The 20,375-nt window shown below is 42.8% G+C and overlaps 1 long non-coding RNA gene across 3 annotated transcripts in view; it reads right to left on the bottom strand.

Annotated features, from left to right (window-relative positions):
- LOC122540575 overlaps positions 1 to 20,375 on the bottom strand; it is a 228,468-nt gene that overhangs the window by 165,555 nt on the left and 42,538 nt on the right. For all 3 annotated transcript variants that reach the window (XR_006309353.1, XR_006309352.1, XR_006309354.1), the window contains one exon: positions 14,631 to 14,799. This is a non-coding gene — a long non-coding RNA (uncharacterized LOC122540575). The remainder of the gene's footprint in view (positions 1 to 14,630; positions 14,800 to 20,375) is intronic.

The following is a 20,375-nucleotide window of genomic DNA, read 5'->3' as shown; positions in this document are numbered from 1 at the left end:
ATTCATTCATTCTGCACTTATTCCTGCAAAGCTGTTCATAATCACAAATATCTTTGACTGGGTCTACAAAAAGAACAGCTGACCAAATGTTTGGTCAATGAGTTGGTTTTCAATTAGCTTTGTCAAGTAGAGCTGGAAGAGATTAGGGAGGAAATTCCAGAGCTGAGTGCCTTGGTAGCTGAAGGCAGGATGGCCAGAAATTCAGGGACATGCAAGAGTCCAGAATTAGCGGTGAAGGAGTCTTGGAGGGACCAAGGGCATTACAAAGAAAAGGCTGAGGTGATGGAGAAATTTGAAGAAAAGGATGAGCATTTGTGGTTAGTTACAGATTGGAGACAATATAGGTCAGCAAAGAGAGAAGCTGGTGATTGAATGGAACTTAGTACTCATTGGGATTGAGGCAACAGAATTTTGGATGAGCTCCTGTTTACTCATAGATCCACCCTTGGCAGAGGAAAGCCTTCCTTCACCTTGATTGAAACCTTAAGCTTTTTATTTATACATAGGCTTTTGTAATGGTTCCTGGAAGCCACAATTTGAAACACTCTTGCCAACATACTAGTCCATCCTGGGCTTTGTGTACAATTAATAAAAGCCATGCTTCTGAGAAATTAGATAGCTTTCTCGGTTTTCAAAGCATGGACATTATTAATCATCTTAGAATATTCCACCAAAACAGAAATCCTGCAACTATCTCATAAAATGCAACAATTAACATTAGATACAATTCAAACTGTGAAAAATGTTTCAATTCCAATGTTGCTGAAGCTTTTCTGCCAGTGAGTGCATTACTTGAATTGGATTTCCCATAACATTTGGATGAAAGAGAAAATTTGCAAGTTCCGGTAACCTAATCATCACGCAATCATCCTTTTTAAAGAGAAACAGAAATCTGAAAACCACAAAAAAATTCAAATGTATAAATATTTGCCTTGTAACTGTTAGCAGTGAGTCTATTGTAACTCCTCAGCTCCCTTTACCGTGGCTAATCCAACAACACTTCATACATGTTGGTCTCCAATGGAGGCTGAGGTTTATAAAATCATAAGATGAATAGACAAAGTCTTTTCCCTAGGGTAGGAAATTCCAAAACTGGAGGGCAGAGACTTAAGGTGAGAGGGGAAAGATTTAAAAGAGTCCTAAGGGGCAACATATTCACACAGAGGGTGGTACATTTATGGAATGAGCTGCAAGAGGAAGTGATGGAGGCTGGTACAATTACAACATTTGGTTTGCAGGGATATGGGCTAAATGTTGGCAAATGGGACTTGATTAGGTTAGGATATGTGGTCGGCATGGGCGAGTTGGTCTGAAGGGTCTGCTTCCATGCTGTACAGCTGGATGACTCTATTCTTTTCATTTCCTACTTGAAGCTCTGGCTGAGGTTAGCTCTCCCTGAAAATGGTCTCTGTCCAGGATGGAGAGTACCTTGGAGAGTTATCTCAGCAAGCAGGGTAAAAAGTGCAAAGACAAATAAAAAACTATTTACTTAGTATGCAATATTCCAACAGAAAAGTCTGTTAATTGAAAAAGTCAGGCTTATTCTCCTTATAGATGAGAAGACTAAGAGAACATTTGTTGGAGACACTCAAATTTACAAATAGTTTTGATTTTTTTATTCACTCATGGGACATGGGCACCGCTGGCTGGGCCCCGCATTCATTGCCTGTCGCTAATTGCCCCTTGAGATGGTGGCGGAGAACTGCCTTCTTGAACCACTGCAGTCCATGTGCTATAGGTAGATTCACAATGCCCTTAGGGAGGGAGTTCAAGGATTTTTACCCAATAACACCGAAGGAACACCGAAGAAATTGTGTGATATATTTCCAAGTCGGGATCGTGAGTAGCTTGGATGGGAACAGTAGGGGCTGGTGTTCCCATGCAATTGTTGTTTTTGCCCTTCTAGATGTAAGTGGTCGTGGGTACTGTCTTAAGGATCTTTGGTGAATTTCTGCAGTGTATCTTGTAGATGGCACACACTGCTGCTACTGAGCAGTGGTCAACGGAGTGGATACTTGTGATGTGGTACTAATCTAACAGGCTGCTTTGTCCTTGATGGCATCAAATTTTTTGACTGCTATTGAACTGCACCCATCCAGGCAAATGGGGAGTATTTCATCACACTCCTGACTTGTGGCTTGGAGAGGGACATGTTTCAGGGAGTCAAGAGATGTGTTACTCAGTGCAGGATTCCTAGCCTTTGACTTTCTCTTGTCGTTGCAGTATTTATATGGTGAGTCCAGTACAGTTTCTAGTCCATGGTAACTTTCAGAATGTTGACAGTAGATAAAAAATTAAACATTGTTAAAACAAAACTAGAGGTTGAAGCTTTCCATTTTGCACTCATTAGAAATAGGATACAATAGAGACACCATTTTATGCAAGCTGAGAAAATGAGGAAAGACTGAGACACTTGGGGCTGTTTTCATTAGAGAAAAGAAGGTTTAGGGGTGACTTCATTGGATAGGCATATGGAGGATAGTGGTCTCGTGTAGGTTAGGTGGGCTTGGATCGGCGCAACATCGAGGGCCAAAGGGCCTGTACTGCGCTGTATTCTTCTATGTTCTATGTTCTAAAAGGGTGCTGACTGGGCGATAATTGGCATGGAGATATAGCAAGAACAGTTAATTGTCAATCTTAATTGTCAAACCAGACAGGTAGATTCTGATTGGTCAGAATGTTGCTAGTGGATGCAGCAGAGTTTGGCTGTTTACCTTTGACCTCTTTCCAAGCAAATGGAGAATGGGGGCATTAGTGAGACTGATTGGATTCTCTTCAAAAGAGTAAGCACAAATTCAAGGGGCAGAATGCCCTTCTGTGTCCTGTACCATTCTTTGATTCTGTAATCCTTTAATGGGCATTGTCCTATAAGAGGCTGTCATGAGCTGATTACAACCGGAACATTAGGTCATGAAGTATTATTCAGTACATCAGCATTCAGAACAGCTTATGAAGATTAAAATCTGAATGAAAAAGAACATCACGGCCCTGGCCCACTATAATTATAATATGTCTCACATCCGCCCTGTCACTCAATACCCACACTTACTCTTTGATTGGACAGTTAGTCACCTATTCAAGTGGCCACATTTAACTGCAACTTGCATTTATAAATATCAAATGCAAGAGAGCCCAAGGCAGTGTTCTGAAGAATAGGCAAGTTCTCCCTGGATATGAAAATGTCTGAATAAAAACTATTGCTTTTCTTTATTCTCCAATGTCTTTGGGAGTTCATGTCGACGAGCCTTTAATCACTATCTTGTGCACGCAGATTTAATTATTCTGTGAGATTTTTAAAACATGTAATTTGTTGGACATCTGCATTGCTGCCTAGATCAGCGTTAATGGTCCATCCCATTGGTGCCCCTGAAGGTATTGGTAAACAGCTTTCTCTAACCAATGCAGTCTTTCTGGATGATGTACCTCTCAGTGTGCTGGAGGGAGGCTGTTTCTCCCAGTCACAGTGAAGGAATGGGCATATAATGTCAGGGTGAGATGTAACTTGGAGGAGAACTTTCAAGTGACAGTCTTTCATTCACCAGCTGTCTGTCTTGTAGGTGTTAGAGGTCACAGCATTTGGAGTGATTACTCAGAAATGCCTTACTGAATTGTTTGCCTGCACAAAGCTTGGTTATGAAGCCATCAGGGTCAAATAGCCTGTGACATTGACCATCTGGGTTAGTGCTTCCGAAACTCTTTCCCACTGTGACCCCACTTCAGGGCTGGAAGACCATTGTAACCTCTCACATTGAGAAGACAAGACACAGCAGGGGAATGAGGGTGGGGAACTCCAGACCAACCATTGCTGGTTAGAATCATAGAATCCCTACTAATGCAGGGAGAGGCCAGTCAGCCTATCAAGTCTACACCAACCCTCCAAAGAGTACGCCACTCCCTTTCCTTAAACTCATAACCCTGCATTTCCCATGGCTAATCCACCAAGCCTACACATGCCTGGACACTATGAGGCAATTTAACATGATCAATCCATCTAACCTACACATCTTTGGAAACCAGAGCACCTGGAGGAAACCCACGCAGACATGGGGAGAATGTGTAAACTCCACACAGACAGTCGCCCGAGGCCAGATTCGAACCCAGGTCCTTGTGAGGCAGCAGTGCTAACCAATGAGCCACCTAATGATTCAGAGCTCTTGACCCAATGCCCAGTCCCTCATTACTGGTCCCAAAACACTCCCCCATTCTCAAACTTGGGGAAGCCCAGGCGTACTTTCTCTCACAAAAAGTGACTCCTGGAACAAGTAGCAGAATGTGATCTTAGTTTTATTCACTCACGGGATGAGGACATTACCAGCTAGGTCAGCATTTATTGCCCCTCCCAATTGCCTAAAGGGCAGTTAAGAGTCAGCCACATTGCTTGTGGACCTTCAACAAGCACCACCACCACCAGGAGAAGAAGAAGCAAAACAAGGGTTGAGGAATCAAGGACTAGAGGGCATCAGTTGAAGGTTAGAGGGGAAAGAATAAAAGGGAACCTGAGGGGCAACCTTTTTACACAGAGGGTGGTACACATATAGAATGACTTGTCAGTGGAAGTGGCTGAGGCGTGTACATTAACAACATTTAAACAACATTTGAACAAATACAAAGGTTTAGAAGGATATGAGCCAGGTGCAGGGAAGTGGAGTTAGCGTGGACAAACATTTTGGCCGGCATGGACCAGTTTAGGCCAAAGGGCCAGTCTCTGTGCTGTAGGACTCTATGACTCAAAAAGACAATAAAAAACAATATAGATTCATCAGAAATAGAAGTATGATTTTTAAAATTCATTCATGGATGTGGACATCGCTGGCATTTATTGCCCATCCCCAAATGCTCAGAGGGTAGTTAAGAGTCAACCAGTTGCTGTGGGTCTGGAATCACATGTAGGCCAGACCAGGTAAGGGCAGCAGAATTAAACCCACCAGGGATCAGAAAGAATTCCAGACAGCAGATTACCAATTCTTGCACAAAAACCTCCTCACCCTTCAACAAAGATTTTTAGTTTGTAGCAAATGTGTACAAGAAAATCTTTTATTGGAAAGCATAAAATTACAAGGGCTTAAGTTGTTGTCAGTATTGGAAATCAGATTCCAGCAAGGATTTGATGTCAGAAATTGTTCTCACACAAGCTGGACACTGTAATTGTAACTGAGTCTTTCAAAGAGGATCCTTGCATGAAAATGCATTGAAGGTTTAAACGCAGGTCTCTAAAACCCTCGAGGTAAGATCCATCTGCTGGGAACCCAATCTGGTAATTATGCTTCACTAACCCATGTTTCATGTTGTGATTTAAATGGATTAGAATCTCAAAGAATTTAACGCTCAATGAAGCAGAGCTCATCAGGAAATGGGAAAGCTTCATTTACAACTCACCTTGTAAATTCCACAGCCTGCTTGAGACTATGCAGCAAGGTCTATGACCACAATGTAACTTTGCATTTATATGGGATCTTGGATATCTCAACACATTTCGAAGGAAGAGCTTGCATTTACAACTCTCATCACATCCTGAAGTGTTTTTTCAAAGGGTTGTCACTGTTTTAATAAGGAAAAATTGCAGCACACAGCAAACTCCCACAAAGACCAGTGGTCAGATCATCTGTTTTCATGAATTCACTTGGGCTGGTTGAGATGTTGATTTTGGCCAACACACTGTGGAGAAATCCCATGTTTAATTGAGAGGTTTAATGTCTCATCTGAAAGATAGCTTCTCCATCATTGCAGCAGCCATACCCTCCACACCGTGGATAGTTCTGGTCTCCATACCTAGGAAGAAACTACTTGCTGGAGATGAAGCAAGTAGAGTCATAGAGATATTCAGCATAGATACAGACAGTTTGGTCAAACTCATCCATGATGGCCTGATATCCTAAATTAATCAAGTCCTATTTGCCAGCATTTGACCCATATCCTTCTAAACCCTTCCCAATCATATACCATTCCATAGAGTCATAGAGACATACAGCACGGAAACAGCCTAACTCGTCCATGCTGACCAGATATCCTAACCTAATATAGTCCCATTTGTCTGCACTTGGTCCATAGCCCTCTAAATCCTTCCTATTCATATACCCATCCAGATGCCTTTTAAATGTTGTAATTGTACCAGCCTCCACCACTTCCTCTGGCAGCTCATTCCATACATGCACCACCCTCTGCATGAAAAAGTTGCCCTTTTAGGTCCCTTTTGAACTTTTCCCCTCTCACCCTAAACCTATGCCATCTAGTTCTGAACTCCCCCACCCCCTCCCCCACAAAGACTTTGTGTATTTATCCTATCCAAGCCCCTCACGATTTCTATAAGGTCACCCCTTAGCCTCTGATGCTACAGGGAAAACAGCCCCAGCCTGTTCAGCCTCTACCTATAGCTCAAACACGCACCTATACACGCACCATCCTCTGTGTGAAAAGTTGCCCCTTAGATCCCTTTTAATTTTTTCCCCTCTCAATTTAAAGCTCCAGTTTTGGACTTCCCTGCTCTGGGAAAAAGACCTTGATTATTTATCCTGTCTTTTGTTTTGATTCATTGAAGGAGTTGGAACAGGGAATGATGGAAACATCACACTGAAGATGCAGGGAGGAATAAGAACCAGTAGGATAAGAAAATTCAAGGCAAGGAAGAGGCCATTAACAGCATTGAGCCTGTTCCAATTTAATTAGATCACGGCTGATCTATAGCTTAACTCCAAAATCCACCCACCATCTGCACCAGCCTGTCTCCCCCCACCTCCCTCCCTTCCAACCCTACCCCCGTTTTGTAGCTGTCACCTATTTGACATGGATGGAAATCGATCCGGAACAAGTCAGAGAACCTATAACCATCAAAGCATCAATAATTTGGAGATTAGGAATGTTTTGATAACCAAAGAGTGGAAGTCAGATGTAAGAGATGGATCCTCAGGAGAGAACAAGCTCTTCCTTACATCCTGTCTGGGATTGTACGAGGTTGTGGAGCAGTTAGCCTTTATGAGAGTTTGAACTTATTTTGCAACATCACGGTACAGGATACACTGATCCCATGGCATCATTATTGCTGTGTTAAAGCAGGGTTTTTGAAGTTTGGAAATTTGACACACAATTTCAGTGTACATTGCTGAAGAGGTCTGCTGTTAACACCTATTTGGAGCACAGTATAAGCAAAGAGACCAAGCTGCTGCAGAATCACCTTCTAGCTTATTGATAAAATACCAATTAAATGTTCTGGGTTCTTACAAAGAATATTGCAATCCAACACCCTGACGATCAGTTGAATATTTCAGAATTTTAGCATGACAGTACAATAAGTTCTTGGATCTGTCTGGGTGAGTAGGCAATAGAACCTGGTCAGATTGATAAGCTAAGCTCTTGACCTTGCCTATCAACTGTAAGTAGAGGTCTTCACCTGACCAGAAATCTCTGATAATTAAAGATCAATTGCATAGGCAACATGGGAGAGCGAAATTCAGGGAAAACATGATAAGGACAAGTTTTGACGTCATTTGAACACTCATTCTTTATTAATTTCCTAAAGGTCTGACACAGTCAAGAACCAATGGAGGGAGGGCGACAGGCTGAGGTTAGACCCCCACATGTTTGAAGTGTGCTGTGGTGTCAAAGATGCTACCTTTCAAGTGAAATACTGAACTGAGGCTCCATCTACTTTCTGAGGTAAGTGTATAAGATCCCTTGACATTATTTTGCGGAAGGACCTTGACAGGTTGGTCAACGAAGTGAATGAGTAGCAGATGAAAGTTCAGTGCAGACAAATATGGGGTGATACACTTTGGTACAAAGAATATAGAGTAAAGACAATTATTGCAAAGAGCGTGCAGCAATAGAGACACCTGAGTGGATATGTGGATCAGTTATTCAATGTGGCAAGACTGGGAAAGAGCTGTTTATAAAACAGAGAGTACTCGAGGCTTCATTCAAAGGGCAGACAGTACAGGAGCAGGAAGGTTATGATGGTTTTATATAAGACATTGGTTAGACCTCCGTTAAGAGTATTGTGTACAATTCTGGATGCTACATTTCAGGGAGAATACACTAGAGAGAGAGCAAAAAGGTTTATGAGAATGATTCAGGGATAAGGTAGCTCAGTTATAAAGAAAGATTTGAGAAGTTGGGACTGTTTTCTGTGGAGAGGCGAGACTAAGAGGAGATTTGCTAGAAGTTTTCATAATCTTGAGGGGTGTGGACAGAGTGGATAGGGAGAGGCTGTTCTCACTTATTAAAGAATTAAGAAAGAGAGGACATAGTTTTAAAAGCATTTTGCAAAAGAAGCAAATGCAAGGTGATAAAAAAGACTTGTTCTCACAGCAAGTAGTTAGGATGTGGAATGTATTGCCTGGAGGTGTGGTGGGATGGTCGCCTTGTGTGCTGTAACATTTCTGTTTGCTGTAATTCTGTGAAGAGTAGGGGAGTCCTATGTTTGATAGTCATTCCTAATCAACATCACTAAACAAGATGATCTGCTCATTATCATCTACAGCTGTTTATAAAAAAGCTTGCTGTGCAGAAATTGGCTGCCATATTTCACAATGTTGCAATTCAGTCGACAGTTCAAAAAAATCTTAACAGAATGTTATTAACTGTTTTAACAAAAAACCATGAAAGGCACGAGAGAAATGTATGTCTTTTCTATTCTTTATCAGCGATAGAGAAACAGTGCCCTTGCAAGTATCAGCAGTCATCTTAACATGCAGATATTGGCACAGTTTGGAACCAATCTGAGAAAGACTGATTTGCGTACTCTCACTTAAGGATGAATGTGTTGGGGGGACGGTACTGGTCTAATGGAATAGAGCCAACCTGTAATGTAGTTCAGTAAGCTTGTCAGTTCAAAGGAATTCAAAGGGGAGAAACTGTTAGGAGACAATAGCTGCAGATACGGTGACACAGGAACAAGGCAGGAAGGAAAACAAGAAAGGCAAACAGAACGCCTCTCTCTCATTGTCTGGAAAAACCTCGTTATTTATAAATACTTCCACATTTACACAGATAGCTCAGAGCTGGCTCCTGTTCCCTTCACTGAGCCATAGTGCTGGGAGGCATAGGGCTCTAGGAAGGAGGGCGACATGGTTATTTACCAAAGCTCATTCAGAATGCAGAATGAGCTTCCTTGCAAGTCAGTGAAGCCAGCACGGGGTATCATTAACATCCACATGCCAGCAAGAAATGTAATACACTCCTGTGAAGCACAGACTATGTAACCCTCTCATTCCCAATTTGAATCATTGCCTCTAATGGACTGGCACACCATTAACAAATTTAAACCAAGCTCTTCAAACTATTGAAATCTGCCCTGGTCACTCAATCAGCCCAAGGCCGCGCACAGTGGTGGCTAGGGAGAGGATTCTTAGACTCTATCCTCAGTGCTACCCAATGGAGTGCTACTCCACAAAGCGGTACGGTGGCACAGTGGTTAGCACTGCTGTCTCACAGTGCCAGAGGCCCGGGTTCAATTCCCGCCTCAGGCAACTGTCTGTGTGGAGTTTGCACATTCTCCCCGTGTCTGCGTGGGTTTCCTCCGGGTGCTCCGGTTTCCTCCCACAGTCCAAAAATGTGCAGGTTAGGTGAATTGGCCATGCTAAATTGCCCGTAGTGTTAGATGAAGGGGTTGGGTGGGTTGCTCTTCAGAGGGTCGGTGTGGACTTGTTGGGCCGAAGGGCCTGTTTCCACACTGTAAGTAATCTAATCTAAATCACCTGACGAAGGAGCAGTGCTCCGAAAGCTAGTCTTCCAATTAAACCTGTTGGACTATAACCTGGTGTTGTGTGATTTTTAACTTTGTACACCCCAATCCAACAATACATCTCCAAATCATGGCTACCCAATGGAGTCAGCCTGGATTGGACATCAGCCATGACTCAATGTTAGAACACGCTTTCCAGAGACACAAGGTTGTGGGTTGAATCCCACTCAGGGACCTGTGCTCGAAATCCAGGCTGACACTTCTGCGAAGAGATTGCTGCAATGGCACTGGTGCCATTGTTTGGATTAAAACAAGGTCCTGCCTGTTTCGCCTCAAGAAATCCCATGACATGATTTGGGAGGAGAACAGTCTGCTCGCATTGGCCAATGCATACCTCTCAACCAACATCTGCAAGACAGCTTTTCCAGACATTAACACATTGCTGTTTGTAGGAGCTTTCTGTACATGATTTCATACATTAAGTCAGCGACTACACCTCAAGATAGCCAGAGCAGTTAATAAAATAAACATGCATCATTAGTAGCAGTATAGAGTACGGGTTCAAAGTGGAGATGTTGAACTTGTATGATTCACTGTTTTGAGCTCAGCTAGAGGATTATATTTAGTTGTGGGCGCTCCACTTCAGGGAGGATGTGAATGCCTTGGAGAGGGTGCAGAAGAGATTTATGAGAAGGGTCACAGGTATGGGACATGAGTTATGAGGCTAGATTGGAGAAGTTGGGAGAGAAGAAGACAAAGACAACATCTGAAAGAAATTTCCAAAATCATGAGGGGTCTGGAGGGAGTGGATAGGGAGAAATTGTTCCCACTCACAAAAGGATCATGAACCAGAAGGCACAGTTTTAAAAATGTGTTGCAAAAGAACCAAATATGAGGTGAGAAGAAACGTTTTCACACAATGAAGGTCTGGACTGCACTGCCTGGAAGTGTAATGGAGGCACTGGGTAAGTATTTAAATAGAAACAATGTATGGGGAAAAGGCAGGAGGTTGGCATTAAAACGTTCAGAGAGCCAGTGCAAATACAACAGCCTCCTCCTGCTCAGCAGAGATTCAATGATGTAGTGGTAAAGTCACCAGACCAGTAACTAGACAGCCATGCTCATAACCTGGAAACAAAATCAGAAGGTGCTGGAGAAACTCAGCAGTTCTGGCAGCATGTGTTGAGAGAGAAATAGAGTTAATGTTTTGGGTCCAGTGACCCTTCTTCAGACCCTGGGAACATTGATTCAAATGTCAACAGTGCAGCTGATGGAATTTATGTTTGATTAATTAATCTAGAATAGAAAGCTACAAAACACTCTGATTGCTGTAAAAACAGATGTCCTTTCAGGAAGGAAGTGTGCTGTCCTTCCTTGGTCTGGCCTACATGTGACTCCAGACCTACAGCAACGTGGAAATCTTTTAACCGCCCTCTGCAATGGTCAAGCAAGTCACTCAGTTCAAGGGAAACTAGATATGGGCACAAATACTGGTCTTGCCACAAACATCTACATCCCATGAAAGTATTAAAAACAGAATTCAGAATTACTCCACACTTCAAAAATAATTTGTATGATGCACCAAGAACACACTTGGAAAGATAATTTGGAGTATTCGTGAAACACAAGCACTTTTACTATTTAATTGCTGTCCTAGTGTTTGGACAACCTCAGCTTCCAATAATAGCAGGATGTGGGGAGCAGGAACAAATCCTACTTCCTTCTTGCAGCTCCAAGCAGAGGCCTAGTTAGAAGATGGAATTAGGACAATCATGATGCATGAATGGGAAGGCTGGCAAACAGAGTCCCTACAGTCTGGTAGGAGGCCATTCGGCCCAGAGTCCACACTGACCCTCCAAGAAGTATCCCACCCAGACCTTCCCCCATCCTTGTAACCCTGCATTTCCCATGGCTAATCCACCTACCCCACACATCTTTGGACTATGGAATGAAACTGGAGCACCCAGAGATGGGGAAATGTACAAACTCCACATAGACCGTTGCCCAGGACTAGAATCAAATCTGATTCCCTCGAGCTGTGAGACAGCGGTGCTAACCACTGAGCCACTACATCACTCACAAAGTACTCTATACTTCAAAATAAGTGTAAGTCTGCGGAAACCCCCAAGTGAAACAGCCCCTTCCAATAACTTCTTTAGGCAATACAGATTGCTTGAGGCCACTACTTGAATTCAAGACCTTAATGTAGAACAACATTGGCAAGCAGGAAATCATGCTTCTCACAATCTAAGAGGCTCAGTTGGTTTCTGAAAGAGGGGACAAGATGGTTGGCTTGCATTTGTATAACATGTTTCATGATCTCCAATCATTTTGTCTCTCAATGAAATACTTTTTGATTTCACTGTTGTGGTGTCGGGCAAACAGCGGCCAATCTGTGCACAGCAATCTCCCACAATGAGCAACAACATTGCGACCAGCTCATCTGTTTTAAAGCTAACTGAAAAATGCATATTAACTGGACACTCTTTGTGAGAAATATTGCAGCCCCTGAAGAGGCAGACAGCACCTCAGTTTAACATCTCATTCAGAAAACAATCAATACCTCCGAAAGTGTGGCACTCCTTCAGCACTGACCCTCTGACAGTGCACCACTCCCTCAGTACTCACCCTCCGACAGTGCAGCACTCTCTCAGTACTGACCCGCCGATAGTGCCGTACTCCCACTGTACTGACTCTCCAATTGTGCAGCACTCCCCCAGAACTAATTCTTCGACAGTGCACCACCCCCTCAGGACTGACCCTCCAACATTGCGGCACTCGCTCAGCACTGACCCTCTGAAAGTGTGGCGCTCCGTCAGTACTGACCCACCGACAGTGCAGCACACCCTCTGTACTGACCCTCTGTGTGGCACTCTCTGAATACTGACCCTCCGACAGTGTGGCACTCCCTCAGCACGACCCTCCGGCAGTGCAGCACTCTCTCAGCATTGACCCTCTGACAGGCCAGCACTCTCTCAGTACTGCAGTCCATTGTGTGACCAGGTTGGGTCTTGATCCTACAATGCCCTGAATTAAAAGTGAAAGCAGGTGGCCCACTGATCTACAATGACACACAGCCTGGAAAGGAGCAAGCCATGGGTATTTAAACCTGTAAGACATAGGAGAGGGAATAGGCCATTCAGACTTTTGAGTCTGTCCTACCATTTAATGAGATCATGACTGATCTGTGGCCTTTTCCCCCATATACCTGCCTTTGACCCATATCCCTTAATACCTTTGCTTCATAAAAATGTATCTATCTCAGATTTAAAATTAGCAACTGATTTATCAACTGCTTCTCCCACCCTTTGTGTGTAGAAGTGCTTTTTAACATCTCTCTTGAACAGTATGGTCCTATTCTCAGACGATGCCACATAGATCTAGAATCCCCAACCAGTGGAAACAGTTTATCTTGATCCACCCTGAATTTACTATCTTGAAGACTTCGAGCAATTCACCCCTTAACCTCCTAAATTCTGGAAAAAACAGAACATAGACAGATATTAAAGAAAATGTCAACATTGCCTGCAACATAATAGTGTCTAATCACCTAATTGGTCAAATTCCTGGGGTTTTTTTTCCCTCCGGTGTAAACAGATTGTGATGTGGACTGCTATGTGAGAGGCAGAGATTAACCAGATGCTGTGTTTCACTCTCACTGGTGCACACCTTTGCAAATCTCAGGAAGAGAGAAAGCCTATCCAATGTTATCCTGCATGTGCAGAAAGGTACTTTCTTTCTTTATGTCTTGGCAATTATTGCATGTTAGTAAACCATATTTTTGATCAAGCAGCCCTTTCTTTCCACAGCTGAGGAAAAAGTGTTGGTCAGTACAAATTCTGGACTGTGAACACTCACCTGAACAGGGAGAAAAGTAAACAACTATTACCTGACAAAAAAAAACAGAAAATGCTGGAGAACATCTGTGGAGAGAGAGAGAAAGACAGAGTTAATATTTCGAGTCCAATAGGATTCTTCTTTGGAATATACTGGACTTGAAAGATTAGGTGGATGGAGAGAAAGCAGAAAAGTAGCACAGGGATAGAGGATCCGCTGTGTTCATATTGAATGATGGAGCAGGCTTAATGGGCGAAATGGCCTGCTCCTGCTGCTGGTTTCTATGGATCTAGGAAACATTATCTCAGTTTCTCTCTCCACAGATGCTGCCAGAACAGCTGCTTTTCTCTGGCACTTCCTGGTTTTATCTCAGATCTCTAGCAACTGCAGTATTTTGCTTTAATTTGAGCTGTTATGTGACATCCAACTCAGGAGTTTAAAGTCTCCAATTTGTCAGGAATAGGGAAGATCCAGGCATGGCAAGCATTACTGCTTTCAATTGCTATCCATATGATATGGATATACAGTACGTAATGCCACCTACAGACAAATAGCCTTCCAAGACTCAGGTAAATATGAAGGTTTGGTGGCAGGTCAACAAGGAGTAAACATCACTAATGGCTGTGCCTTCAGCTGCGCAAGCTCGAATTCCCTCTTCCCTATCTCAACCTCTTCCATCTTCGTCTCCGATAAAGATACTGATCAAAAATAGCCTCTCCATCTCAGCTTGGGTCACCTGTCCTCATATCTTAGGTGGCTCAATGTCGAATCAAATTTGATAATCAACTGAGAAATGCTTTACTCCTTTCAGGGAGCTACATAAATGCAAGTTATTATTGATAGTGGAGGAAAACAGAGGGGTGAAACACTGCAATATTATTTTTAAAACGCTGAATGAAATGTGCCAGTTACATTCAAATATTCAGTGACTTTTGTGGGAGGGGACTCTTATAGTGTGAAATATAATCAGCATCGAACAAAAATCTCATAACAGCCCTCCACTGCGCCAACGAAACATTTTAATTCTTAGTGGTTTAGGTGAATGCCTGATATTTAATTGCTTGTCATTTAGAAGGTTCTTTGAAAAGTGTGAAAAGACAGATGTAGAATTTCTCACCTTTATCTGCACATTCATCTTTCGCCGCCTAATTGGCATGAGACTGTAGGCATTCTGGTTAACATTCGACAGTAATTAAATCAGGCTCAACTACAGCCTGCTGAGACTTCTCTGCAGGGGCTTCTCATCTCCCTTCCATTGTTTTGTCTTCCAGAGATCTCTGGACTTGCTGAAAGAAAGAAGGAGAAGGGGAGGTGGGTGGGGGTAGTGGTCTGATTAGTGCAAATATTTGATGTTTTTACAATGTGACAAGGTTTCCACACCACTGGACCAAATAACAATCTGACACTTTAAAAGCAGCCGTCAAAACAGCACAGTTTACAGACCCTCTGAGCTCTTTTTATCCATCAGGGATCCAGTTTGGACAAAAAGCCCTGTTAGTATAATCGATTGTCTCTGAGCAGGTTCATGCAGGCCTGAATTGAATCCTCAGTTTGACGATCAGCCCCGAGGCTCCAGACCAAGGAATCTGTCAGAATGCATTTAAGGGGAAGCTGGATGGCCATAAAGGAGACTGGGATCCAGTGTTACACTGATAACGGTAGATTTTTTTAAAAATGCCTGTCCACTATCTACAAGGCACAAGTCAGGAGTGTGATAGAATACTCCCCACTTGCCTGGAGGGGGGCAGCTCCAACAACATTAAAAAATCTCAACACCATCCAGGACAAAGCAGCCCGCTTGATTGGCATCACATCCACAAACATCCACTCCCTCCACCTGCTCATTAGCAGCAATGTATACTATAGACAAGATATGTTCCTGATGAAGGCCTCCTGCCGAAACGTCTATTTTCCTGCTCCTCGGATGCTGCCTGACCTGCTGTGCTTTTCCAGCACCATTCTAATCTTGACTTTAACCACCAGCATCTGCAGTTCTCACTTTCGCCCATAGACAAGATATACCAAGGTCCCTCAGAGAGTACTTTTCAAGCTCTACCAGCTTAAAAAGCAAAGGCAATAGATGCATGGGAACAATATCACTTGCAAGTTTGTCTTCCAGCACCACAATATTCTGACTTGGAACTACGTCTTTTTTCCTTCAATGTTGCCTTAGGCACTCCCTCCCTCAAGGTTTTAAGAATGTCCCAACATCTCAAGTATTGCAACAGTTCAAGAAAGAAGCTCACCACCACCTTCTCAAGGGAAGCTAAGGTCAGGCAGTAAATGCTGGCCAGGAAGTTACACACACATCCTGTAAGTGATAAGGTGGATTGGCCATGCTAAATTGTCCATTGTGTCCAGGGATGTGCAGGCTGGAAAGTGCAGGGTTACAGGGACAGGGTAGGGCGTGGGTCTGGGTGGGATGTTCTTTAGATTAGAGTGGTGCTGGAAAAGCACAGCAGTTCAAGGAGCACCGAGTGGTGCTGGAAAAGCACAGCAGTTCAGGCAGCACCGAGTTGTACTTTTCCAGCACCACTCTAATCTAGAATCTGGTTTCCAGCATCTGCAGTCCTTGTTTTTAGTCAGTCAGTGTGGACTTGATGGACCGAATGGCCTGCTTCTGCACTCATTCTAAATAAGTAAAGAAAATATCATATAGAAAGTGGCTTACATAGAGAATAAGCATTAACAGAGCAAAAGTGGCAAATGACTCAGGAATATAAGACGACCATTCAATCAACTGAACTTGTCCTGTCATACAGTTAGATCACAGTTGGTCTATATCTAAATTCCATTGATGCACACTGGTACCATATTCCTTAATGCAACGGCAATCCATCGATACCAGTTTCTGAACATTTCAGTGGCCTCAATCTCAACGTTTTATACACTAAAATCAAACAAAGGACTGCAGACGCTGGAAATCTGAAACAAAATCAGAAATTGCTGGAGAAACTCAGCAGGTCTGGCAGCATCTGTGGAGGGGGAGCAGAGGCAACATTACCTGTGGAGAGATGACTCTGTTTCTCTCTTCACAGATGCTGCCAGACTTGCTGAGGTTCTCCAGCAATTTTTGTTTTTTTTCAACGTTTTGAGCAAATTATCTGCAAATTTGCACCGTGCTTTGTATGATCTATAGCTGAGTTATAAATTTAATTACTTCTGGTGAGCGTAATCATTGCCAATTTAGATGAAAAAGGGATTTTTTTCCCCTCTTAATTATCCCCTAATCCTTTTACTCACCCATAGTTCCACACTGCTCCCAGGAGCTACAGTCTCATGCTCAGATATAACTGCACAAGCCACAGAGATATATTTGACCGTTCCCTATCACCCATAGTTTGCATGAGCGTCTAGGCAGTGCTTGCTCATGGATGACCCAATTGTTCCAGCAATAAAGTTTCAACTTTGCTCATGGATGACCCAATTTCTCATAAAATTACAAAAAAATGAGACAGAAACAAGTTATTCAGCCCAAATCCCGTATTTACTTAAAAACATACAAAATAGAAACAGAATCAGACCATTCCACTCTCTGTTCTGCTGTCCAACAAGATCATGGCTGTACGAGTTTCAAATTCCACATTCCCATCTACTTCTGATAACTCTTGATTTCCCTGTTAAACAAGAATCCATCCAACATTCCCTAAAAATATTCACTGACACCATTTCCACACCCTTTGGAGGCAGAGAGCTCCAATATTCAGAGGGAAAAATATTCCTCTCATCTCAGTCCAATAAGGATGACACTTAATTTTAAAACAGAGCCCCCCAGTTCCAGACTGACCCACAACAGGAGGCATCTTTTCCATATCCACCTTGTCAAGACAATTCAGGACCTTACACACTTTAATTACATCACATCATACCCTCCTAAATTCCAGTGGAAATAAGCCCAGCCTGTCCAACTTATCCTCCCTAGGTAATGCACTCATTCTAACTAGCAATCGACAGAATTTCATCAGAACCACACCAACATATTTATCTCCTTCCTTATATAAGGAGACCAAGATTGCAGTGTTCAAGATGTGGTTCACCAAAGCCCCTTAGAACTGAGGCATAATATCCTAATTTTTCCTCTTGTAATAAAGGTCAGCATCCTTATAGCTTTCTTGATGATGTGTCGTATTTGCATACTAACCTGATCATGCTTCCTGTCAAACTCCACATTATGCTCTATCCACCATAGCTGTGTCCACTCACTCAACTTATCCATATCCATCTGCATCTTCTATTCTTCTTCACAACCCACTTTCCCACCCCTATCTTTGTGTTGTTTGTGAATTATGGTACCATGCCTTAAATCGCCTCATCTAAGTCATTTATGTAAATTGTTAACCCTAAGGTTAACACACAGATTCAGCTGGCAATTAGGAAGGCAAATGCAAATTTTCTTTTTATTTCAAGAGGGCTGGAATACAAGAGCAAAAATGTTCTGAGGCTGTATAAGGCTCTGGTCAGACCGCAATTGGAATTTTGTGAGATGTTTTAGGCCCTGTATCAAAGGAAGGATGTGCTGACTCTGGAGAGGGTCCGGAGGAGGTTTCGAAGATATGTCATACAAGGATCAATCCAGGACTCTAGGTCTGTACTCGATGGGGGGGAGGTGGGTGGATCTGATTGAAACTTAGAGAATGTTGAGAGGCCTGGATAGATTGGATAAAGAGGTGTTTCCACTAGCAGGAGAAACGAGGACTTGAAGGGAACAGGGGTTGCAGGGAAAAGACAGGACAATGAGGTTAACAGCCATGATCGAATGGTGAAGCAAACTCAATTTGGGCTGGACGGCCTAAGTCAAATCCTATATTTTTTGGTCTTATTGGGGGTGGGGGGGTGGATGTTGTAATCAGTTGAGGACCAAGCAAAGATCCTTGTGGGACTCCACCAGTCACATCCTGCCAATCAAAGACTTGCTTACATTCTCTGTTACCCTTATACCAGCTTTTATTTTCAACAGGAACCTTTGGTGTGGTACCTTTTCAAATACTTTCACATAGTTTCACATGTCTATGGGTTCTCATTAGCCACAGTACATGTTACTCCTTCAACAAACTTCAACAAATTAGCTAAACACGATTTCCCTTTGACGAATCAATGCCGAGTCTCCAAATTACCTTCGCCTTTTCTCAGATTGCAGCAATAATCTCTAATGATCAATTCTAACACCTTCTCCGTGACAAACATCAAGTTAACTGACCTACACTTCTCCGTTTTTTTGCTTGTTCTAAGCATGTTCCACTCTTGCCTCCCCCATCCCCTATGATCTTGGCCTATCAGCATAATCCTTTCTTCCTCACACGTCTATCCAGTTGAAATAAATCAGTGCTATTTACTTCAATTCCTCCCTGTGATAGTAAGTTCCACATTCTATCCACCTTCTGGGTAAACACATTTTTCATGTACTCTCTATTGAGTTTATTTGTGACTGTCCTATAATTACGGCCCCCTAGTCTGGTCTTGGCCACAAATGAAAACAGATCCTGTATGTCTAGACCATCGAACCCTTTCATTATCATGGTCAGGTCATCTCTCAGACTTCTCTTGTTTCAGAGAAAACAGCCCTACTCTGATCAGCCTATCCTGCTTATAATTGTTCAATTCGGAGATCACCCTTGCAAATAATTTTCACACCTTTTCCAGTGCTTCTAAATCCAATTCATTACACAGAAAAGGAAGCTCTCCCAGGACACAGTAGAAGGTGATAAGTAGCTGGTGTTTGGTAATTCTGCTTTAAAAGCATTGAAGCCAAAATCCATCATCTCTTCCCAGGCGAGGCAATGGGGGAGGTGGGGAAAATCGATTCCTTAGCTGTCCTGGTCTGTCTGCCTTAGTCTCACATCAATGAGACTCTGTGTGTATTCATCAGTGCAACAATGGTATTTTTCTCAGTGACAGCACCACATCGGAGGTGGATGATGCAGGGTTTAAGTTTGGCTCTGAACTCTGAATGATCACTGATGGGTTAGACCTTCCCACTAACCCTGCAAAATCCGTGCTTCAATAAATCACCTTTAAAAATGCTGCACATTCTAGGACAACCCAAAGCACTTTACATCCAATTAAATACTGTCTAAGAGTGACTACTGGTGCCATGGTTTGGATAAGACATCAAACCAAGGTGGAAGTGAGAGATTGCACAGCAGTATTTGAAAAGAGCAAGGGAGTTTTCCCCTAGTGTCGTACCTAATATTTATCCCTCAACCAACATCAATGAAACTGAGTATCTGGGTAAGTTCACTTCATTCACTGTGTGTGGGAGCGTGCTGTGCACAAAGCAGCGATTGCATTTCCTATATTTCAACTGGGAGTACACTGAAGAAGTATTTCATTGGCTGCAAAGCCCTTTGAGATGCCCTGAAAATGTGAAAGCTATTCTATAAATTCAATTTCCTTCCTTCTGTACTTTAACCAGAAACTGCAAAATTTTCACAAAGAAATTAACAGTCTAACAATATAACCATAGCAACAAAACTTGCTCTGACTCTGTGCGAGCAAATGTTTGCACTGGACTCTGAGGTGAAGGTAATATGGAGCAGGGGAAATAAAAACCATTATGTCTAGACTTAGACAAATGAGATTGTGTGGTGATACTCTCCATGTCTTTGAGTGTTAACGCAATTTGCACCACTGCTGGCAAATCTGTATGAATGTTAGAATGCTATCTCGCTGCAAGCTCCTCCCAGGTGTACAGATAATGAGATCAGCCAGTCAGTGGATGAAAGGCAAACAAAGATAGAGGAATATTCTCTGTACATTTTCTGTGTCCTGACCTCTTGTCTCTTCCTATTGGTCTCCTCTGTGTCAGTCAGTCTATCTTTCTGTCTTCTAGTATTTTTACTTTGCTTTATGCCCATTCTCAGTT

The sequence above is a fragment of the Chiloscyllium plagiosum genome, chromosome 35, assembly GCF_004010195.1.
Source record: "Chiloscyllium plagiosum isolate BGI_BamShark_2017 chromosome 35, ASM401019v2, whole genome shotgun sequence".
NCBI classification, from domain to species: Eukaryota; Metazoa; Chordata; class Chondrichthyes; order Orectolobiformes; family Hemiscylliidae; genus Chiloscyllium; species Chiloscyllium plagiosum.
Note: the sequence above shows the minus strand (reverse complement) of the source record. Positions and strands in the feature narration are given on the sequence as shown.